This window comes from Spodoptera frugiperda, chromosome 22 (assembly GCF_023101765.2).
Source record: "Spodoptera frugiperda isolate SF20-4 chromosome 22, AGI-APGP_CSIRO_Sfru_2.0, whole genome shotgun sequence".
NCBI classification, from domain to species: Eukaryota; Metazoa; Arthropoda; class Insecta; order Lepidoptera; family Noctuidae; genus Spodoptera; species Spodoptera frugiperda.
Genome location: NC_064233.1, coordinates 571842 through 597365, shown reverse-complemented (window position 1 = coordinate 597365; position 25524 = coordinate 571842). Strand labels below are relative to the sequence as shown.

The 25524-nt window shown below is 35.9% G+C and overlaps 2 long non-coding RNA genes across 3 annotated transcripts in view; both read right to left on the bottom strand.

The window, feature by feature from the left end:
• Positions 1–25524, bottom strand: part of LOC126912136 (uncharacterized) — a 196196-nt gene that overhangs the window by 103995 nt on the left and 66677 nt on the right. The window lies entirely within an intron of this gene.
• Positions 1–25524, bottom strand: part of LOC118280121 (uncharacterized) — a 60583-nt gene that overhangs the window by 9674 nt on the left and 25385 nt on the right. Inside the window, exons 1-2 of one of the 2 annotated variants that reach the window (XR_007706775.1) lie at positions 24207–24456; positions 3724–3779 (exon numbers count right to left, since the gene is read on the bottom strand). This is a non-coding gene — a long non-coding RNA (uncharacterized LOC118280121). Of the gene's footprint in view, positions 1–3723; positions 3780–24206; positions 24457–25524 lie in introns of those variants that run through there. The other variant, XR_007706776.1, reaches the window with a different exon arrangement.

Below are 25524 nucleotides of genomic sequence, written 5' to 3'. Positions count from 1 at the left end.
CAGGACGACATGATTACAGCGTTGGGCGTGGACAAACAAGCGGGGGACAGCGGTGGACGGACGGGGGACAGATGGGGTACAAGGGGGTGGACAGGTAGCCGTGTCGCTTACAATGTAAGTAATCTTTGGTTACAAGACTTTGGGTCGTGTGTTTTGGTATTTTTTTGTGAATGTTTTGTGAAATTACGCTAGTTTCTATTTATTGTGTAATGGTTGGTGAAAGATTTCTGGTTTCTAGTTAAATAATAATGATAAATGATTTGTTTTTAAACTGACATGGTTACTAACACTAGAATTGGAATTTGAAACGTGTCAGAAATCAGTTTATCCGTGATCATGGCGCTTGCAACAGTGCCGAAATATCGGAAACTCATTGAAATTGAAAAACATGGTAAATATCCCGTTTCAAGTTAATTCTAATGATAAATGATAAATAATTTTGTCAGACCCAGGGAAATCGAGACTCCTACATACATAAGTACAAGCAGGTCAAACAGAGAACCTCCTTCTTCTTTAAAGTCGGTTAAAAAAAGTGACCATCGTCTACAAACAAAACAAATATAGGTACATTTTGACACCTCATAAAAACAACAGACGAATGCCAGGGAACTAAGGTGTTCCCCCACACTTCTGTCAATCGCTTCGAGGAAAAATAGGTGTGATGTCATTGTCTGAAGGGTCAAAGATATTGTCTGATCTCTCAGATATTGTAACGAAAGTCACCCCTCAACGAGATATTTTTCATAGAAATTCGTCAAAAGAAGTGAAACGTATTTTTATTTATGTTATATCTATTTTTTTGACTCTTCAAAGTAAAAATATCAATTGATAATGCGAATGGTTGAGATTTTACCTATCTATAGGTATTGGAATAACGCTGTTGTGTGTTAGAAATGAATGAGAAACGAGAATTCAAATAAATATTGTGTTCTATCAAAGTTTTTTGCGTGAATATAATTCTTATTGAACATTTTATTGGGACCAGTTTGAGGCGTTGATTTCGAAATGCCGCTGGCGTCTCGTTTAGGGTGATACCGTTATAATTGAGTGTGTATATTCACGCCTAAGGTTAAATAGGGGTTAGCAGGGAATAATTGATTATGATTTCAGCTTGGAAGTTGATATTGTGATTAAAAACAGAAGTGGGTTTAGTAACGCTATTGCATGATAGATGGCGTTAGTGGTAGGTTGGTGAAGATAGGTTACTAGAACTTGTCGTTTAAATTATGATTTGACTCATAAATAAATAAGAATCCAATTTAATTGTGAATAAAAGTTGTGAATCTCAGTAACAGAAGTGTCTTTTCATTGAGAAAACAAAACTAAAACTAATTCCGCCATCAATCAAAAATTTACACAAGTAATTATGACTAGTTAAAACTTTCATATTTCCTTTATATAACTCCATAATAAATGAACGAGAATGTAGTGTATTCTCAAACCGAATTAAGGACCTACCCCAAGATTCCCTTGAGCGTCGTTATAAATGACTGAGGGAATCCTCCTCCAGAATAGACACTCAAATAATAAATGAAGCACATCAAACTACGCTAACCTGCTTTAGATTGCAATGGGTCTGCATTAAATCCAACGATAACTTATTTACAATTTCATAACAACCAACCTACTACTAGCGCCATCTAGTAACAAGTAGCGGAACTAAAACTAGTAATATTTTTCTGAGAATAAATAATAATTGAAGAGGAGTAAAATGTGATCTATTGGCAATAAAATTAAGTGATGAGAACTCGAACCGATGACGATGACCGCCCTCTTATTTTAATTAGTGGAATACAAGCGGGAGGGTGGAAAAAATTAACTAATCGTCTCGTATAGGGGTAGCGCCCGCATTTTAAAGGGATTTCGGGGTGTGTTTAGTCGCGTTTGTGACGTTGATCTCATGTTGAGTCATAGGGGTGATTAATAAACTACGTAATATTGTTTGTAACGGACTATAGAGAGTGTTGCTCAGCGTTTCGATTAACGAATTATCTGGAATAATTATCGAAGGGAGCGTGGGATGAGTTTGTTTTTGTGATTTATGATTTTATACTTAGGAGGGATGAGGTTTGTGTTATATTAAATAGTAAAGTAAATGTAGTTTATAGAGCTACACGACGTGATAATAATTAATGTTTTCATAAGTAAAGTTTGCAAGATATTGCTAACGGCTATTCGACAACAGATGTCGCTTTACGTATATCTTAACTGCGAACAATTCAGTACGCTCAGTAAAAATTTACAGCAAATCCCATAATCTCATTTACCACGGGAAATTATTAAACGAGATCATTCAATTCACAATGCTACCGCGAAATAAAAACACAACTAACCGCGACTGCTGTAAAAAATCACAAAAAAGTTGCCGCTACTCGCTTCTAGATGGCGTTAGCAGCTTACTAATTTCCCATCAGGATTCCCAGCGGAGTGGAAGCGTTTAATTAATTCATTACCCCGCGTCTCGGCCTAAGAGGGGGGAGAGGGGGATAGGGCTCGCGATATTCCAGTGAATAATGTATAAAGATGTTTTTGACATGCAGACATGACCGTGTTTTGTTGAAATTTGACGTGAAAATGAAAATTTTATTTTGAATTTCGACGCCTTCCTGTGTTTTGTGCATAGCGAGAGTATTTTCAAAGACTTTTAAGGCGTTGTATATTGTTTTTATAATTCCTTTATTGTTATTCTTGTTAAATTATCAAGTTTTGTATGTAATTATAACAATTATTAGCTACATTAGTAGTGAAACATAACATAAGTGGTGAAAAATTGGTGTTTCATTGTCTAGAGAACATATCACACTTTAACGGCATGGCTCTAACCCAACAATTAACATGTTATGATCATTAAATCTTATGTTGTATGATATATTATTTTCACAATGTCAATACAAAAAGGCTGACAGCGCGCGGTCCGCACGTTGACAGCGTGCTTACAGCAGTTTCATAATGTTTTTTTTTTATGAGACAAGCCCGCCACAACCTCCCATACCGCTACAAATCCTGTGCACCAGGATCTACAGTAGATACAACCATAAAAAACCGGAATACTGAACTCCAACGTCCCAGGGACATGAATGACTGTCTTGGATCCCACAACGAAATAAATCAGAAGATATTATTAGAGGACAAGAAAAAAGAAGAGTTTCCTATCATTTCCAAAGCATAAAACGCTGTGCCTCAGCCGTGCCGTTTATGAGATAAGTACAAGACAATTTAAGTGCACTTCTGCCTACCCTTTCTGCTTTAAAAAGGCGTGATACTAAGATTAATGTTTAAGGAATCAACCCAAAAATAATATACCATACCAATCTACGGAAGAAATGTCGCGTTATTTACTTAGCACACAAACACACATTGTTTGTAATCATGAAGGAAATCACTTTGGGAATTCAATGTAAGATATTATTTTGATATATTTTTTGGTAAAATAACTATTGTTGAACTATCGACCGGAGTGATACCACGGCCTAACAGACAACTGACGTGAAACAACGCTTGCGTTTCGTTGTGTGAGTGAGGTTACCGGAGGCCCAATTCCCCCCAATCTTCTCAATCTCAGATTCCCCAGCAACCCTTAAATTCCTAACCCCCAAAAGGCCGGCAACGCACTTGTAACGCGTCTGGTGTTTCGAGTGTCCATGGGCGGCTGCGATTGCTTACCATCAGGTGATCCGTCTGCTCGTTTACCGTAAAAACTAAAGTAGAAAACTTAGTACTTACAATAATGGTTCCTCCATTGCAGTTCTTGATTCATTGATGTCATTTCTGTCATAAATCTGTAACAAAAAGATAATACATTATTAGTATATCGTTCATTTGTTTTTTGACCTGTAATGGGTGCTTTTCCACCAGAGATGTGCTATGTAGCTATGCTATGAAGATGTAATAGCTAAGCCGTAAACTATAGCCATCAGACCATCACAGATGGGGCCTAGTAGGGCTGATGTCTGATCCGGAGCTGCGGACTACCTAGTAGGCTTACCGGCGCTCCGGCTGGGAAAGCAAGAATAAGAACGGGGTGGTTTTTAGTCTATAAGAGTCTGACAGTCTCCCTACCGCCTCGCCCAAAGCCCAGTAGTGTTGATGCCTGATCTGGAGCTGCGGACTATCTAGCGTGTTTACCGGCACTCTAGCTCAAAAATCAGGAGTAGGAACGGGGTGGATTTTAGTTAGTAAAAGTCTGACACTCCTTCTAACGTCGGTCACCCAAGGCGAAAAAAGTCATTGGATGATTTTCATTGCTATAAAAAAAGGGTCTAGTCTATCCTTGTAAAATAAGTGGTCGTACCCTAATCTAATTTCTGACCTATTTTCGACCACACTTGGTCACACAAAAGATAAATAAAGAAGATTAACTTTATTCATAGACAAGCGAACCGCCCCAGCTTCGCATGGGTGCAATGGTGATATATTACGCATGTGTTAGGTATACATATAAACCTTCCTCTTAAATCATTCTATCTATTAAACAAAACCGCATTAAAATCCATTGCGTAGTTTTAAAGATCTAAGCATACAAAGGGACATAGGGACAGAGAAAGCGACTTTGTTTTATACTATGTGGTGGTATCTCCCTACATACATATTAACATACCTATCTTTGAATCGTCCTAGAAAAACGAACAAAGAATATCATTGACTATTTCTAAATTAAATATAAAACTTGAAATACCCAGAGGGGATCAGCAGAGTAGCTACTCAATAGACTTATTAACAACCAGTTTACCATGATCTTGCTTTGTATCAACTTTCCTTAGATTTGACGGTCAGTTTATGTTGGTTAATTGTAGAACTATAGTATAAACCAGTTTACCATGGTCTCGCTTTATATGATCCTTCCTCACATTCGAAGGTCAGTTTATACATACATACATACATACATATCGTCACGCCTTTAATCCCCGTAGGGGTAGGCAGAGGTGCACATTATGGCACGTAATGCCATTGTGTACACCCACATTTCGCAATTTATGTTGTAAGTCCCATGTAATAGGTGGAGAGCCTATTGCCATATACCGGGCACATTTCCAGACTCCGTGCTACCACTGAGAAATTTTTCGAAAAACCGAAAAAAGCCTAGTAATACTTCGCCCGACCCGGGAATCGAACCTGAGACCCCTTGCCCGGCAGTCGCACTTGCAACCACTCGGCCAACGAGGCAGTCAGTAGTAGTCAGTTTATACTAGTTATATATAACTCTATGTTTAGTCTTATGTATTAATATATAAAAGGAACTTAGTGAACTATGTTAGATAGGGGATCCCTTATCTCAATATTGACCCAATTTCCGACCACACGTGTTCTTACAAATTCAATGAAAATCATTATTTGCCTTTTTTAAACCGACTTCTAAAAAATAGGGAGTTTGGCCTTTATTTATGTAGATATGTTTGTATGTATGAGTGTATGCATCTACTTAAAGTATGACGTCATCGGTTGACATATTGACTTTCAGCACATACATATATTTAAATTTTAATGTTTTAAACTCAATACTAAACCCCATTTTAAAAGGAAATTCAACGTATCATGAAATTAGGAGATCGGAATATAAAAGGTTCAGGTTTATCAGAGAGCGCTGCTGCACGGTCTCTGTCTAATGTGTAGTTTCTTAGTCGGGTATACAACACCCACGGGGAGAGTGGACGTGGTGATTAGAATTAACTGCTCTATCAAAGCTTCAGATGTATCAGAGACCACAGCTACGCGTTCTGTCATTAAATATGTTTCTTACTGGGTCTGTGATACCCGCGACAAGAGTAGTGGTGTTTGCATTAATGTATCCCATACTGCCGTTGCCACATTAAAAAAAATAGGTCGCAATATCCGTTCCATTCATGACACACGTGTTCGAAAATCAAAAGCAATACTATTCACTGACACTGGTCTTTATCAACGACGTTCCAAATACGAATTTAAATTTCAAATACCGAACGCGACCGTTCGTTGACGATTCGAATCTCAAAAAAATTTCAAAAGTGATCCGTTCCGATTCTATTCGATTTTTTTTTATGTTTGTTCTGACGTTCCATTTTTGAATTTGAAATTTCGATTTTCGAACTACTTGGTTGGTACGTTACGTGGCCTATTTTTTTTTTGTTTGTTTTTTTCTTTACGTGCTATGGTGTCGATGGTATTCATGTATTCTGCCTTTTTAGGACAGATTTCAGATAAGTGACGAAGATAATATATTTACGTTTAAATATTCTTTTCAATGATTTCTGGGACATATTTAAATTTAAATAGATGTTTATCATTGTATTCTTATTTATACACATGTACCTACATATATTTGCTGACATCCGATCAAGTAGTTTTATTTTGGATAAATAGTTCAGTAAAGTTAAATATTATGTTATTGGCTAACACCCGAATACTGAAACGCTACTCAATTTTAAGTTGTACTTAAATATCGTTCTATCTCTGTCTTTTATAAAAAAAATGTAGGGACAGAACTATTCTTGAGAGCGTCTTAAAATTTAGTGACGTTTGAATATTTGCACATTACGTATGTAATTATTTGAAGAGAAACTCGACTAGTTTAAAGCCTACGCTGCTCATGAATATGAGCCTCTAGCATGGCTTGAAACTAGTCGAGTTCCTCGTCAAACAGTTACGTGAGTAAGTCGATAACATAATAATTAATATAGTATGTCTCACGAAAGTTATAAATAATATAAACATAACTTCTGTCTAAGTAGGAATATGAGTAGAAAATAGGAAGGAAAGAGTGAGAGGAAGCAATCTGCGCGCTCACTCTTCGATTTCCTCACATGACATCCTTTCATAACTGTAACATCAAGCCTTGTTCCTCAAAGGTAGGCAGAGGTACTCAAATTTTTGGTCACATTTTTTGCTAGTTATGAGCCCAATATAATAGTAGGTTCTGTGAGTGGCTTCGCCCGTGTTGCCGTAGGATAAAAAGTATCTTATCACCCAAGTCAGCTTCCCTGTCTGTATACCAAATTTCATCAAAATCCGTTCAATAGTTTCAGCGTAATTGACGGACAAACAAACTTTTACATTATATACTAACATTTGTTTGTATGTTCGAACGCGCTAATCTCCAGAGCTACTGGTCCGATTTGAATAATTTATTTTTGTGTTAGATAGTCCAATTATCGAAAACGTTATAGGCTATAAAACATCACGCTATGACCAATAGGAGCCGAGCAGAGCGGGTGAAACCGCGTGGAAGTAGCTAGTTAATATATAAAGCTGAAGAGTTTGTTTGTTTGAACGCGCCAATCTCCGGAACTACTGGTCCGATTTGAATAATTCTTTTTGTGTTAGATAGTGCATTTATCAAGGAATGCTATAGGCTATAGAACATCACGCTACGACCAACAGGAGCCGAGCAGAGCGGGTGAAACCGCGCGGAAGTAGCTAGTCTCCCATAATATGAGACAGTGCGCAATTTTATCAGTCGTAAGTCCCCCGTGCGTCACTCGGGAACAAGCCCGATTGGATTCATCCGGCGACAAACTATTGCTCCGCGGATATCCGCCATCGAGTTCTGTATTTAAAACTAATGTTTATACTAGTATTGGAACTTGAAACGGGATATTTACCATGTTTTTCTATTTCTATGATGAACTTCAAAGTCAAAGTCATAATTATTTATTTCAAATAGACCAGGAAGGCACTTTTGAACGTCAGAGCAAATATAATAAATATTTATAACGTCTGTCTGTCGATCAGTCCTCTAGTTGTTCTATTTGCTCGTTCCAAAGTGTAGATTCCTATGGAGAAGAACGAGCAAGAAACTCCATAGGTTACTCTTTTTCTATCAGATTCACAATACAATACTTGGTTACATTGTTCTTCACCGAACTTCATCAGTTCTTCCGTGATCGCGGCGCTTGCAACAGTGCTGAAATATCGGAAACTCATCGAAATAGAAAACATGGTAAATATCCCGTTTCCAGTTCCAATACTAGTGTTAGTGACCATGTCAGTTTCAAAACTAATGTTTATACTATCGTCTATGGTTTTAACCGTCATTTTTTGACATTTGAACGGATATTGGAAGTTTATGGTATAGGTATTTTTGTCATTTTTTGACGTTTCATTTGACATTTCAACGGATATTGAAAGTCTACTTTACTTTCAATTGTTGACTTGATTGTACAATTTGTTTATGATATAAGCCGGTAAACGAGCTGATGGTAAGCAATCGTTGCTGCCCATGGACATCAAACGTGGATTGTAGCTTTTGGAGGTTTGGGAATTTAAGGGTTGTTGGAGAATCGGGGATTGGGAAGGGGGGTAATTGGGCCTCCGGTAACCTCACTTATACAACGAAACACAACGCCCTTTCGTGCCCAAGCATAGCTCTCCCACACATTACTTAGTAACAATTTTGTTCCGAAAACAATTGCTAAGGACTGGGTTAAGTAAACATTAAATGACTTTGAGTGTAGAGGTAAGGATTTCTTATGAATAACTTTAACAATTCGGTACTTAAGCAAAAAAAATAAATCAAAAGCAATCACTTACCTACCTTACCGCACAAACCATAAACAACAGAGAATAGACAATGAATAACAGAGGAACCAACGCATTCGAAAACCGAAAAATTTTCGTACTTCGAATGCGGCTTCCATTTTTTAAATTAGAGCGGTTTTTTTTTATACTGGTGCTCCTTCTACTTTTTATTTTTTTAATTAAAAAGGTTGGTTCGCGATACCATCAAGCTTTGTCATAACGTTTTATTTACTTTTTGCTCTGGAAAATAAGGGGTCGTTAATAAGGCTTGGTAGTTGAGTGGTATATTGCTACTGTTCGGTTCAATTCTTAGGTTGGGTAAAGAGTTATTTGGTTTTTGGAAGATTTGGGATTGTTTGTTAAGTTTCAGGGCTAGTGTTATTAATTTTTTCCCTGAAGGTGTAGATAGAGGTGCACATTAGGGGCTCAATGCAGGAGAAGGAACGGGGTGGTTTTTGGTGGCGAGAGGGAATGTCAGACTCTTACTTACTGTAAGAGTCAGACATTCCCTCTCGCCTCGCCCAAGGCGGGAGAAGTCATTGGATGATATTTCCTCCTCAAAAAAAGAGGTGCACATTACGGCACGTAATGCCGCTATACAATGTACACCCATGTAATAGGGGGTGAGCCTATTGCCATATACTGGCCACAATTCCAGACTCCGTGCTACTACTGAGAAATTTTCAAAAACCGAAAATTACTTAGTAATACTTTGCCCGATTCGGGAATCGGACTCGAGACAATCTTTTGCATTTCTTCAGTCATATTTTTTTCATTTGACATGTAAACCCAAACACATGTTTCCTTTAAATGAAATCTTAGTTAGTTCTAGGAATATTTTGTGTCCTAATTTTATTATTATTGTTATTTTTAGGCAGCCATTTTGTTGCTGTGTATCGGCTATCGGGTCGAGGTCATTCCCTTACTATCTTCGCTCGACTTCCGCTAAAACGCACACATACTTTGTGATATAAAAAAAAAAAACATTTTTTTGTGCGAACCGGATGGGTGTATTTTTTTTTTGCGGTTTATATAGGTACCATAGTTGATATGTTATAGGTAGTGTTTTTTTTGTAGAATTCGTTGAATATGACCGTGTTTGATTGTGATTATATTTTTTTTGGTATTTTTTGGTAGTTTTAGGTCGATAAGTTTTTTTGTTTGTATAAATAAGTAATGTTGGTAGGTAAAGAAGGAAAACTTTACATTATTCGGTTACTTAATGCAAATCTGATTCCTTATTTTTTTGAGAAATTATAACATACGTACGGTACCTACTTAATTTTAGTTTGACGTTTAATTTAGTATTTATAATAACGAACCTAATTATTATTTTACCGTTTAGGACTAAAACAATGCAATGTATATAGGTACATATGCAATGCACATTTTCTTTTAATAGAAGCTGAATTTTAAATGCGTCTAATATCTACATAGACTTATCACAGATATTTCGACACCTATCAAAGATTGTCTTGAAAAACATAAAAAAAACAAACTTAAAAACCAATAACTCACAAATAAAAAATAAATAAAATATCAAAATGGCGTCCAGTCTAGTTCAGATTACATCCATATTTGTTCCCGCGTCGGCGACAGAATCAAGATTTGAAATTGGAATCAATGGCGGTTGTAGATAAATTGAGCGGGAATTTATCTGCACTTGGCAGTCTGTGGTATGATATTTTTTTAACTATTTTCGTTGATATTTTATCTTTAAATTGGTGGAAAAGTTATTAAAAATATATATTTTTTACTGTATAGGAATGTTTATAACTAAATAATAACAACTAATGTTTAAATACTCAAACGTCATTCAATTTTAAGATGCTCTCAAATATAGTTCTGTCCCTACAAATTCTTTGTAAATGACAGAGATAGCACGAGATTTAAGTACAACTTAAATTTGAGTAGCATTTCCGTATTCGGGCGTTAGTTTATTTGCGAAATGTAAAATTCGTATTTGATCTGAAATTCTGATTTGAAATATCGCGTGACGTCACTTGTAGGTACGTTTTATACGTAGACTAGCAAACCCGGCGAACTCCGTTTCGCCACCAATGATCCATCGAATGCAAAACCGTGGAAATCGGTTCGTGAGTTCTGGAGTTATAGCGTCAGGAAGGAAAACTTGACTTATTTCTATATTATAGAATATTATGTATTTGTGGGAGCAAATATCTACCTAATAGTCCAAATTTTTATTCGTTTGAACCAAGTATACTTATCTTATGTGATAAAATAAAAAAATACGTATCTAATATGTTTTCATTACCTAACAGGCCTAAATACAAATCTAAATCTAACTGACGGACTAAATAGATTTTTAATTTACATACCCCGTCATCATCCTTATTACAAACGAACACAACACCGACACAAACAAATTTCAACACACAGTTCACAAACACAACACAAACTTACACAAACACAAAAATACACAAATAAATACATCACAAAATAATAAAACTGAACACCATAAGCAAGTGAAACCGCAGCAAATACCAATGTCACACGACATAGTCCCAACAGGAGCCATTAGCCAGAAAATTGGGGTCAATTGCTATTTGCCCATTCGCAACGTTACGGCCGCCATCTTTGAAATTATTTGGAAATGGAACGCGTTTCGGCGGGAACGCCAGCCATTGGCTGTTTGCGGGGCTTTGTGTGTTTTTTTTTTATCAAGTGGACAGAGAATGAAGTGTCAGTATGCCAATTGTTAAAAGAGTCTTGTGTTGTTATTGAGATTTGGGTGTCGGATTTTTTTTTTTTTAGATAATTTGTTTTTTTTTTATTGGTTCTGCTGTTTAGTATTGGTTACAGAGTTAAAAGATTGTTGATTTGGCTGCTAGGATGGGTAAAGTGATATTATATTTTTTCTTCAAATATCTTCATTGACAAGATGAACTTTGGACCATGGATGATTTTTTCGGGTGCTTTTTCTCCAGAGATGTGCTATGTAGCTACGCTACGAAGATGTAATAGCTAAGCTGTGAAAAAACGTAACCGTTTCCACTGATACTAAGCTATGTAACTGTGCGAGGAAGATGCGCAGCTCGAATATGCGATATTAGGAAACTATTTGACGAGGAACTCGACTAGTTTCAAGTCATGCTAGAGGCTCATATTCATGAGCAGCATTTCGCGACACACGACGCAGCGACTGTCACGCTGCTACTGTCAATACTGACAGTAAACTGAAGTATAGCAGTGTGACAGTAAGCCGGTAACATAATAATTAACTTGACTATTGTTTTAATCAACGGTTAATAGGTAAATGTGTTTCCCTGTGAATATAATAATAATCAATTACCTACACACAAGGAAAAATATTTAAAGTTATTTATGTAAGTAAAAATATGCCGTAACTAGGTTATAGTGATTATAAGACACGTGGACATGAAAAATGTGGGTGTACATTATACAGTGGCATTACATGCCGTAATGTGCACCTCTGCCTACCCTTTCAGGGATAAAAGGCGTGATGACAACGAAATACATTTCTAGTAAATATCATTTTACACAAAATCCAAATAGGCAGCTGACGAATTCAACAAATAAATACAATACGGTATTCAAAAAAAATCAAGTTTGACATATAACAAACGACATTATTGCAACACGAGAAAAAAAATAGCGTGTATTTAATAATAATAATTTTTGCACATGGCAAACTCCCGTGCCCGTTAGCAAAGAGCAAAGAGGTGGGTCACAATAGTTCGGTTTCAACAATAAAATTCAGACTATTGTTCGGTGGCAGCTGTACTTTATTATAAGACCTCGTTAAAAATGGGGAGCGGGCAGAGACGTTCGTAGTACAGATTTCAATTTGAGCTTTAATAATAATTATTTTGTCTGGCTCGTTATTGGAGTAGATTCAATTACCAGGCTATGTTAAAAGTCTGACTGGGCAATACCCACTTTTTACCAGTCATGTTATAAGTCCCATGTAATAGGGGGTGAGCCTATTGCTATATACTAGGCACAATTCCAGACTCCATGCTACTACAGAGAAATTTTCGAAAATCCGAAAAATCTCCAGTAATACACTGCCCGACCCGGAAATCGAATCCAAGACTTCTCCGCCGACCGCTCGACCAACTAGTTATAATTATAATTCTTACAACATAAATCTTGAAATGTGGGTGTACATTGGCATTACGTGTCATAGTGCGCACCTCTGCCTACCCCTTCGGGGATTAAAGGCGTGACGTTATAAATCTAAAAAAAGTTTAGAAGTTCATCTATAAATAGACTCATTGTACATAACCATGGTTAAAACAAATCAGCACATTCTTCAGTTAAAACTGACCGATAAGCGTTGTTATATTTAGTTTCACATCTCATTCACTCAGCTATTTTTAGTTTAAAATGTTAACGGTCAAATTCCATAGAGATGAATGAAAGTTATAATTGTTAAACGGGCTTGTTTCATAAGTGTGGGAGAGCCATGCTTCGACACGAATGGGCCGGCTCGACCGGAGTGATACCACGGCCGAGCAGAAAACCGACGTGAAACAACGCTTGCGTTGTGTGTCTGTGAGGTTACTGGCGGCCCAATTACCGATTATTCGACACCCCTTTTTAAATTAAATAACCCCCAAAAGACCAGTAACGCACTTGTAACCCCTCTGGTGTTTCGGGTGTCCATTGGCGGTGGCGATTGCTTACCATCAGGTGATCCGCCTGTTCGTTTACCGATTTATACCATATAAAAATTGAATGAATGTGACTTCCCGCTAATTTGTGCTGTCAAAAACAAATGACATCTGACACTTTGCAGTGTAAAAGTCGGGTTATTCTTTGACAGATTATTATACGAAATAACGTATTTTATACAAAATTCTAACCAGTTATATAGATATTATATCTACATAAAAAAGAACGGACACAAGAGGTTATTTACAAAACCCTTCCACAAATACTTACGAGTATGCAACCACTTTCTTAGACATCTCAAATGTCTGTCCCTAGTCCAAATCTGTTTGCTTTGCACCGTGTAAGTCCGAGAATGTCCCCGGAAAAGCCACAAAGAGTACATTCCCTCCTAAACCTCTAGACACTCATAAGAGCCTCTTACTAAGGCTTAGGCCCAAAAAAGCGTACACCGGATCTCCCAAAGGACGTACTAGATTTAAAACCAGATACGACCCAATTTTCGTATTTAACGCTCAACTTAGTCGTGTGTAGAATATATTTGTCATGGGCTCTTTATTCTTCCTGTGGGTTTAGATATTATAGATAGAATAAGTTTAGATAGACCGAACAGCAACGCTCTCTGATACTTTTTAATCTGATTTTTTTAAACAATTCGAAACTTTAGCTTTCTTTTTTGATTTCAAAAATGGATTTGGTTAACTAAAAACGCCTAGCTAGCCACCCAGTCAGCCGTCTTCGCTCACGTCCCCGTGGGATAAAAAAACCAGTCAGTTCATACCAAATTTCATCAAAATCCGTTCAGTAGTTTTAGCGCAATTGATGGACAAACACACAAACAAACAAATTTTCAAGGCGTATTAACGAGATGATGGCGTAATTTTTATAATACAAAGTCTAGAGTGTATAGTAAGAATTGTAACAAGCGCTTATCAGCTCCTCTGTTATCACCAAACACACCACCCATTCATTCAGCTGCTCATATTTGTCAAACAACACTTCAAACTACTACTGATTAAGAAGTATTATATTAAAATATATAGTCAGTCTTAAAAAATGTGTGGGAGAGCCATGCTTCGGCACGAATGCGCCGGCTCGACCTGAGTGATAGAACGGCCTACCAGAAACCCGACGTGAAACAACGCTTGCGTTGTGTGAGTAAGGTTACTGAAGGCCCAATTACCCCCTTCCCAATCTTACCAATCCCCGATTCCCCAACAACCCTTAAGTCTTTGATTGCCAATAGAAAACTGTTGAAGGCAAATCCTCCGCTAACGTCGGTCACCGGTGACCACCGGTCAATGTGTTAAATTCCTAACGCCCAAAAGACGGGCACTTGTAACGCCTCTGGTGTTTCAAGTGTCCATGCGCGACGGCGAGATTGCTTACCATCAGGTGATACGTCTGCTAGTTTACCGGCTTATACCATAAAAAAGCGAAGTTATTTAGTATGTAGGAAAGAAAATAAAAATAGATTCAGTACAGAGACAGTAACCATTGATTGTCTAGAGTCGACTGAGTTACAAAACCTATGCGTTCGTTAAAAAACATTTTATAACAATGTAGGGTATTGTAGCTTAGGTAGTAACAGTTATTTTAGATTATTAAAGGTAGGAAACACAATGTTTTATAATAGGTATTTATTTTGTTTTCCTTGTAAGTACAATGTAATTCATATATTTTCCGTTAGTAATAATATTTATGCCATCGTACGTAGCACTGGGGGCTTAGTGCGAGTTAGCTTTACGTTGAACGAAAATGCAACAAGAGTGCGTTTGGCGCTCTGGTTGGCCGGCTCGAATAAACCAACCAATCAGAGCGCCGAACGCGCTGTCGTTTCGATTACTTTAAATGTATTAACTACTATACTCAGAGAAATTTAATGATTGCTTAAACTATTCCTTAGTAACGATTTTGTACCGAAAACAATTGCTAAGGACTGGGTTAAGTAACCATTAAATGACTCTGAGTACGGCAGTAACGGTATTGAACCTATGAACCTATCGATAATATGAGCGTTTAAGAGAGACAGAAATTCAAGCTAACCGCCATACTCAGAGTCATTAAATGGTTACTTAACCCAGTCTTTAACAATAGTTTTCGATACAAGAGAGAAGTCATTGAATGATTTTTCCCCCCTTAAAAAAAAAGATGGCCAGATAGATATAGATACCATTAAAACATTAGGTACAAAGTCACCTCTATTTTATTACGTAAGACACATATATTATGGATGGAAATTGTGTCTGATTGACTTGCAATGTCGTTGCTATTCTTAGATCCATTTTATTGATTCGATTCAAATAACATATTAGTACCTACATATGTATAGACAATCTGCCGACTGGAACTACAGAGGTAACGTAAGTATTGTAAAAAAAATGTGTAAATATTATTGCATTGCAAAAAAAAATTTATAGAATATCCCTGTTTTTAAATGACAGTTCATGATTTTTGACAGATGTCAAAGTGACAGTTTATTTTTTTTTTAGTTTGGATAAAAATAGGATAGGTTTAGTTACGTATTTTTGGCCGATTTTCGATTTATTTGTAATAACTTTACCTACTGGTAGAATGTGAAGGCTTTTTTTAAGGGGAAAAATCATCCAATGGCTTCTCTCACATTCGGCGAACCGAGAAACTGTGTCAGACTGTAACTGACTAAAAACCACCCCGTTCCTTCTTCTGCTTTTCGAGCCGGAGCCCTGGCAACCCGCTAGGTAGTCCGCAGCGTTGGATAATAATATGGGTACGGTGATACTGAGAATTGTCGAAAAATAGCGACCTCTTACTCAACAGAGTAGTCTGGGATGTTCGGGATGAAAAACTCAGTTATGATAATTTATTTTTCTACACTATTATGTGAATAAAGCTGAAGAGTTTGTTACTTTTTGATGCGCACCCGGATAGAGACGCACAGTACGCGCAGGTCTGGTTCTGGTCGGGCTACCCGTGCTCACATCCCCAGGACCACTGCTTACGATGGTCGGAGATCATCTCGCGATGCCTGGAGTGTCCTTCGCGCCGGCTTCGCCACAGCAACGTTGGGCCTAACATTGGCTAACATACAACATAGTATCAGCGTAGTTATCGCTATGTTACGTTATCGCTAAACGAAGGCCACTGTTTATCAGTCATCGTGAAATTGTGTAATTTATCTTGTTATATTTCGTATTATATATTATTATATTTTAGTACTTATGTGTGGATAATATTCAATTTTTTATATTAAAATTATTATTTGGACAGAGAGACAACTCTCTGTCCAATGTAAAATGTAATGTATAATGTATATTTATTCCTTATATTTTGTCCCTGGTTCGATTTCCGGGTCGAGTAAACTATTGCTTGGCCATTTTCGGTTTATCGACTATTTCTCAGTATATTTCTGAGTATTTTAAAATTAATACCCACTTTTCACCAATTATCCTACGAATTTCGTTAGATTCGTAGGATAATTGGTGAAAAGGGGGAATTACATTTGTGATCCCCTAATATCGTTATATTAGGGGGATCAAAATTGTTACATAACCGAACAAAACCGAACAATACAGAACAATTCGAAAATCCAAAAGACCTACAGATATATGCCACGCTTCATACTAATCCTTGAACATTAAAAAACTCCATCAAAAAACACATAGCAGTTTTCGAGCACGCCACACACAGACGACCACATGGTACAATGACGTAATTGTTTCGCTTAGTAAAGTGCTAGGAATGTGCTGTACTTTAGTTTATATAAAAATTAATTGTGACACCAGCTGGTGATGACGTCATCGCCGCCATCTTTGTCTAATGTCCAGACATCTGTCATGGTGTGTTTGCCTAAATTACGACCTAAAATGTATTGATGGAATAAGGTCGAGTATCCATTGGCTGGTTGCTGTATAGATATTCTATTATTAGTATGTGCTTATAGCCTTTTTTAATGAGGAAAATCAACCAATTTCCTTAAACCTTTTCGGTAAAATGCTTGTTAGGTTATTTAAGCACGTCTGATCCGGAGCTGCGGACTACCTAGCGGGTTTATCGGGGCTCCGGCTTGAAAAGCAGGAGTAGGAACGGGGATTTTTTAGTCAGTAAGAGTCTGTCACTCCCTCGCGCCTCGCACAAGGCGTAAGAAGACATCGGTTGATTTTCCTCACTCAAAAAACCAAAAAAGTAATTACATTATCTTTGTCTCTTTCTCTCCCTCTCTTTGTGTATCTATAAATTGTACAAAAAAATCGTTCAGCAGTTTTGAAGTTCATCACATTCATACAGATAGACAGACATAAAAAGGGATTCCTTCCTTATAACCATTAACCATCGTTTAGTATCATACATTACTAAATTTCGTTAAACAAAACCTACAACACTGTCTACCCCACTTCGTATAGGAGCGTGAAGTCCAGTCGATCAGTTTTGTCTTCCCCTAGTACGCAAGTATTGATCCTAGTGCCCAGTTTGTAGTCTAAGTCATAAGAGTTAGCGATTTTTTATAACCTAACAATCATTATCAGGAAAAGAATTGTTGGGCAGGATTAACACTCATAAACGTAAGACCCACTTTTCACCAGTTATATGTTATGAGTTCCTGGTATTAGTGGGTGAGTCTATTGCTATACTCTGGCTATGAGGTTCATATAGTAGGAATAGCCCGCCCCTATTGCCATACTCTGATGATTCTATACTCTCTACTTCTGTAGTAAGTTTGCGAAAACCACATAATTGATCGCATTAAACATCTTAATCTATAATATTTTTTATGGTATACGCGCCGGTAAACGAGCAGACAGATCACCTGATGGTAAGCAACCGTCACTGCCCATGGACACCCGAAACACCAGAGGCGTTGCTGGCCTTTTAGGGGTTAGGAATTTAAAAGTTATTGGGAAATCGGAGATTGAGAAGGCGGGTAATTGAGACTCAATGTTTAACATATTTAAAAATAGTTTCACGTAATCCGTCTGCTCGTTTACCAGCTTACACCACAAAAAACTAAATTTGCCATATATCTTTCTATCTATCTATCTTCAGCTTATCTCTCCTAACTTGCACCACGCGCCAAGGTGTGGTCATTCCGAAAAAATACCCATCAGCCCCCACTCACCCTAGATTGATGTAACAGTTCGTGTCAATTTCATTTTCCACAATGATTTTACTGAAAATAATCTATAATAGCACTCAAAATATTATATAAGTACTGAATCACTCTTCCTTTTCTAGTTAGTTGGGTAAAGTGCTATTAGGATACTAGTCTCTTAAAGAATATTAGTTTTACATTGTTCTCACATAGTTGAAGCAATCGAAACAATGTAACCTAGAATTGTATTGTGAATCTGATTGAAAAAGAGTAACCTATGGAGTTTCTCGCTCGTTCTTCTCCATAGGAATCTACACTTTGGAACGAGCAAATATGGCAACTAGAGAAGTTTTCTTTATATTGTAACTAGCAAACCAGGCGAACTCCGTTTCGCCACCAATTTCCCTGTCTTCTGGCTTTTTTCTTAAATTTTTCCTGTTTTTTTTTTGCTATAAACCTCACGGAGCCCGAGACCTTAACGAATGCAAAACCGTGGAAATCGGTTCGTGCATTCTGGAGTTATAGCGTCAGGAAGGAAAACCCGACTTATTTTTATATAATAGATAATATTTGCTTTGACGTTCAAAAGTGCCTTCCCGGTCTATTTGAAATAAATAATTTTGACTTTGACTGAATCTTATAAAATACCGACCTTTTCACACAATTTTGTATGAAATTCTAATGATAATTGGGTAGTATCAACTTTTCAATACAATAACAATATAGAGTATTTCATACAAAGTTCATAGAAAATAATTATCGTTTTGGTGTTTCACACCATTCTGTACGAAATTCTAATAATAATTAGGTACCAAAAACCAAAAAATATTCGCAAATACATCACAAATACTAAATACATTATAAAAATACCCATCTTTAAATGAATGGGAAGTCTAACATCGAGCCCCATGGATTCTGCATGAACCAATTACGTGTTCCCATAGCCCCCATGCCATTGTATGGCCACGTGCAGGGCAGATGTGTCTGAAGTATATTTTAGTTTTGCTACGGTGACCATGAGTTTTTGGACTTAGAGAGAATGGGCCGATTTTTTTTTTTGAATATACAAACGGTCAATTGGATTGTTGGTTATTTGTAAAATTTTTGTCGTTGGTGTTTTTTTGGGCGTTGAAAAATGGTTTTAAAAGGGTTTTGTTAGATTTTTTAAAGCCTTACTTATATTTGAAAGGTGTATACAAATAGTAATGATACTAAAACGGTGTAGTAGTAATATCTTAAAAGAGAATTGTGTGTACTATTCACATTATATCTGTAAATGGCATAATCCTTATAAAAGTCTTTAGATATACTATCTAAATGATTTAAAATGTAATTCGTTATATTAGATAGTTGATTCTTTGTAAAATTTTGAGATAAGAGACAGATGGGCATAAATCAATGCAATTGAGGATGCCATGATGTGACGTCATTTTAAAATGGCTGAAGATGTCAAGAGAATAGAACTTGTTCTTATGAGGTTGTGATTATAATAAATATATTTTTTAACAAAATACGAAATTATTTTCGTATATTGAAATATTAGATGGAAATGTTAGATATCTTTGAAAAGGTTTTTTTACGTATGTATTTTTATTTATTGTTTCATAATTAAAAAAATCTAGTATTAATACACACATTAATAATCACAAAAAATTCTACATCCAAAAATAAACACACAACCCAACAGAATCCTGAACAAATGAGAAAAAATTATGTACCAAAAAAATCCACGGCCAAACAAAAGTGTGGTCACCGTCACATCTTGTCACCACGTTACCAGCAGCTGTACCATACAACATCCGGGTCCATTGTAAACCCCATAAAAGGACCATATCCTTCAACTATTTAAACTCATGCGCACTCTATAGAAATACGTTTATTTTATTCAAACATCGTGTAATCCTGCGCACGTTTTGTTAAATTTAAACGTTATTGATATTTAATGTTATATGTGGGGTTTGTAACATTACTGTTATGGATGTGATGTTATGTTATTTAAAATTAAAAGTTGGTTAAAAATTGTATGAATTTCTGATCATGATGTTAATTTCTGTACTTGGATTATTTAACTTGTAAGATGTGTGCAAAAGAATGGCACCAAGACCATAATTTAATGATTTTAGACAGTTTTATTTTGTCTTATTGGTCATAGCGTGATATTTTATAGCCTATAGCCTTCCTCGATAAATGCACTATCCAAAACAAAAATAATTATTCAATTCGGACCAGTAGTTCCGGAGATTAGTGCGTTCAAACAAACAAACTCTTCAGCTTTATAATATAAAGTATAGAAAGTATAGATTACTCTAACCAAAACTAAAGTTTCTTTACAAAATTCCTTGCCAAAGAAAAACAAAATGGCATCCATCTTTAAAAAAACACGTGTTGCCTGTAACGGTCAAAAGTTGATTTGAAAATGTTGGAACATAAAACGAAATATGTTATATAGTTTAGTTCAATGAAACATTTATATGTGTGGTTGATAAAAATACGAGCATACTATCTTATCGGTAGGCCAGAGGCCACATTGATAAATACTAACTATTGTAGTAATATTGAGTTCAAACTCTGTACCATTAATTAAGATTTTAATTAGTAAGTTAGGCTGAAGAATAATAACTAGCTTAGTTACTGGGAATTTGTGAGTTTTACGCCCGAATACTCAAATGCTACTCAATTTTAAATTGTACTTAAATATCGTGCTATCTCTGTCATTTTATAAAGAATTGATAGCGACAGAACTACACTTGAGAGTGTCTTAAAATTGAGTAGCGTTTGAGTATTCGGGCATTAGCGAAACACTATGAAGAAAAAGGTACGTTGCTCCATACTAGGATTTTCCTCCTGTGTCTTGGGTGCGTTTACAAATATATAAGTTCACATACACATGACATTCAAACTTTTTCGAGTGAGAAGAGGCCTTTGGTCAACAGTGGCCACTTACAGGCTGTTGATGATGATGTTGATAAAATCCAAACCCTAAGCAACAATTTGTGGATCACACAAAGAGTTGCTTTGTGCGAGAATCGAAATCACTACACGCTACGCGGCATTGGCTTGCCAGTTTAAAAATTATATTATGTACTTAACATAATATAATTTTTACTACAGATATAAAGCGTGTGAAACCGCGGGCGAAAGCTACTCTAAGCCCAAAATTTCGAAGTAAGTAACATTATTACCGAATTTAAATAATACCGTATATCTAAAACTAGCTACTTGGCTGCGGTTTCACCCGCTCTGCTCAATTCCTATTAATCGTAGCATAATGTTTTACAGCTTGTAACCTTCCTAAATAAATAAGCTATCCAACACAAAAAGAATTATTCAAATCGGACCAGTAGTTCTGGAGATTAGCGCGTTCAAACAAACAAACTCTTTAGCTTTATAATATTAGTTAGTATTAGTATAGAAGAATAGATTGACGACCCACGTTACGATCCCCGACCCGTATCGTCCCCACATCACGACAACATACTCCAAATGCCTGCTTTGAAATTATACATTAAACTATTTGTGATTATAAACCTAGGGGGAAGGGCTAAGGGTTGTTATTAAAAATACAAGTACGAGTCCGACTCGTTGACGAAAAGTTCCGTATCATTCATTCGTTTAATAGGGTAGATGACTAATTTTTACTTTAATGCCCGTCTTGTAGATTATTTTAAAACATTAGACACGTATTTTTTATTTTCTTTCAGAAACAAATACTTTCGAAGATATATATCGATTTGAAATATCGAGTGACGTCACTTCTAGGTACGTTTTATACGTAGAAATGACGTATTTGCTTCCACTCCTAAACTTTGATTCATTTTATCCCTTAAATGATAAATCTTATATTGTTTTCACAGGATTTTTATTCAATTTGCAATGTATGTGTGTGAAGTGGATTCTTGCAACTAAATTTTGAAGCAGATATCTTCAACCGATTGAGATGAAAGTTTGTATACACGTTTAGTTTGCATGACCATACATGCTGTTTAATTCAAATAATGTAAAAGTTTATCGTAAGATTAAGTATATGGAAGTATTTCAATTGTCTAGCTACCACGGTTTGTGAGACATAGTTTGGTGACAGACAGTTAGACAGACAGACAACAGGGTCTTAGTAATATGGTTCCCGTTTCCACCCTTTGCGTACGGATCCCTAAAAAAGTAGCTAGGGTTACTGTTTTTCGAAAATCGACCGAATTTTTAAATAGTGTAGCTTTCAATTTTGTTAATGTATTATTTAAAATACGTAATCAACCAATCAATGGTTGATTACGTAGTTTTTTTTTCATTGATAATTAATGTTATGAGGACAATGAACTTTTTGAAGATGGGAGTGAGGTATTGTTTTATTAGTTTGGGCTTAGTTATATTTATAGTTTTGTTTGTTAAATATTAAAGAGTTAGTTAGAAATCATATCTCCGGAGCTGCGGACTATCCAGTAGGTTTACCGGTACTCCAGCTAGAAAAACAGGAGTAGGAACGGCGTGGTTTTTAGTCAGTAAGAGTCTGACACTCCCTCTCGCCTCGCCCAAGACGGGAGAAGTCATTGGATGATTTTCATCCCGAAAAAAGAGTATTTTTGTGAGAAGGGAGAAGTCATTGGATGATTTTCCCCATTGAAAAAGAAGCTATCATGTTTTTCTTAGCTCTCTTTATAACAAGCAAGAATAACAATAATTGCAACCAATTTGTTCGCATTCAAACCGAACTAGTACCCTCATCAAATAAACATTCCATACAAGAAAAACAAATTAATCACACAAAGGAATTTCAACCTTAAATAGTTCATAGGGATTACATTACAATACAAACAATATCCTATATCACATAGGGTACAATATCGTGGGACACGGAAGGACACGAGGCGAGTAGGCGCCGTTCTTAGAATTTTGAAGACAAATCAGCGGTATGTTACTTCTAGATACATGGGTATTGGAAATAGAATCATATATTCTAGCTGTTAGAAATCATTTTTGTTTGAATAGAATTCAATTGGTCGGTATAGAGGGGGCGTCTATTTAACGTCAAATTTTTGTTTTGTGAACAAATCATGTTCATTAGATTTTTCTGTTAAAAAAAGTAAAAAAATTGGAGTAATACTTTGATTTGCTAAAAGAAGCCCAAAAGGTACTGCTTTTGACCCCAAGACTAAAGAGGAAATCGTATACCTACTTAATATTTAAACGACCATTTGAATGACCTCATTAATTTAGTTATATTAAGTAGTTTTACATACATACATACATAAATACATACGCTTTTGAGCCATGGACCATACATGACACGAAGCAAAAACTTTGTTTTATTTTATTTAAATACTTCTTTAGCTTCCATCAAATTCATGTACCTAATCATTAAAACCGGCTAGCTATATACTTATTTCTGCTATTTTCTAAAAAATATATATCTCTGCCTACCCCGTAACATTGTAAGCGTGAGTATAATAAGAGGTTTACTGTATTTTTATACGACTCTTTTACGTCCAATTAACACGTTTAATATCACGCGTCAAGGGGCGGGGATCGAAAGTAATGCTTCATGTTTCAGGCTGAATTTCAGCTATATTTTCTAAATTATTTGCTGAAATTATAACAGCATCAGTTAGGGAATATTTCAACGAACATTTTGATGTATTTTGTTTGACTGTAGCTTTAAAAATGGCTGAGTTATAAGCGTTTTTCTGTGACGCGTCATAATTTTTTGAAATTATAGGTATATTTTTTTGAATATTTTTGTTATAGTAATGTTATATTGCTAGGTACACTAACAAAGGCTAGAATGTGTACAAACTAACAGGAAAACCGTTTGCACTATATAACATTGAGTACCTAATCAATTACTATAATTAGGAAATGTCCTAAATACTCGAAACGCATAGTCATACTACACAAGAATCTTAAAACAAGCGCCCGGCAACAGAATGTAGAGTAAACTGTTTCAAAAGAGAAAAAAAAATACAAACAAAATAAAAACTATTTTTGAAACATTACTCACCGTTTTCCTTCTAACATAGGTACTGGCACTTTACGATATACACTGGCCTGTTCGAATAAAAAAAAAAACACTAAAAGTCGGCCATTTTGCGGATTAAACGTCAAAAAACTGTTTCACTCGCGGGAAAATTGTTGTAAAGTTGTATTTTTGAGATTTAATGTCTATTTTTGTGTGAATTTTTGTTGGAACGCACGTCTTGTGTCGACGGAGAGCAAAATCGCACTGAAATGTAATTTGAATGAACCTCTGAATGACTATCAGAAATAGTCGAAGGGAGGAATATGGCGCGTTGGGTTTGCAGCGCTGTCAGCGCTTGAGATAGCGCTTTGAATTTTTATCATTTTATTTTTTAATACTGACATTTCCGTTGCGCTCTTGTTTAAATAGTTTTAGTATTTTGTTTAACTGTATTTAATTTTATTTCTAGGCACAAAATTATAAGTGTATTCAACTGATTATGTTTACTATGTAGGTTGTCTTCAAATAATTGATTTCTTCTATTCTTGTTACATTTCGATTTCTTTTATATTTTGAAATCTAATCTAATTTACTTACAAAATTAAATCTCTTTTATACTAGAAACATGTATCATTTAATATCTATCGTATCTTTGTGTCGCAAATAACGTGCCAATTTGAAATGCGCTGTAGAAAATAAAGCGCTGTTTAGATGGATTTGTCGTGTAAAGTCGGACCAATAGCGTAGCGTCGCGCGTTCTGCAAATTACAAGCGATTCCAAAAGTTTTGTATTGAGTTCCCTTTTTGTACTACAATTGTGTAGTAAGTAAAAAGAGGTCGGGTTTGCTTGAAATTTTGAATATTTTTATGATATGTCGTCATAGTTATGTTAAATCGTAAAAGAAATGATGACGGGGTATGAAAATTTAAAATCTATTTAGTCCGTCAGTTAGGTAATGAAAAAATATTAGACACGTATTTTTTTATTTTGTCATCTGTTATAAGTTATAAAACAGATTTTTTAATGTTAAGTGGATGAGGCGAGAGAGTGTTAGACTCTTACTGACTAAAAATCACCCCGTTCCTACTCCTGTTTTCGAGCTGGAGCCGCGGTAACTCGCTAGGTAGTCCGCAGCTCCAGTATAAAATAACTTTTTTTCTTAAATCTTAATTTATTATAATGTTAACATGATTTTTAGTTCATTGTTTTTAAAGAAACGATTTATCAAATTAATAATTACTCAAAAAACCTCTCACTACACTACAATACAATACAAAATAAAACGAAAAATACCGCCATTTTGTCATCACATCATACTTACATCGTTGTTGTAGGTACAACGGAAAATATTTCGCGCAC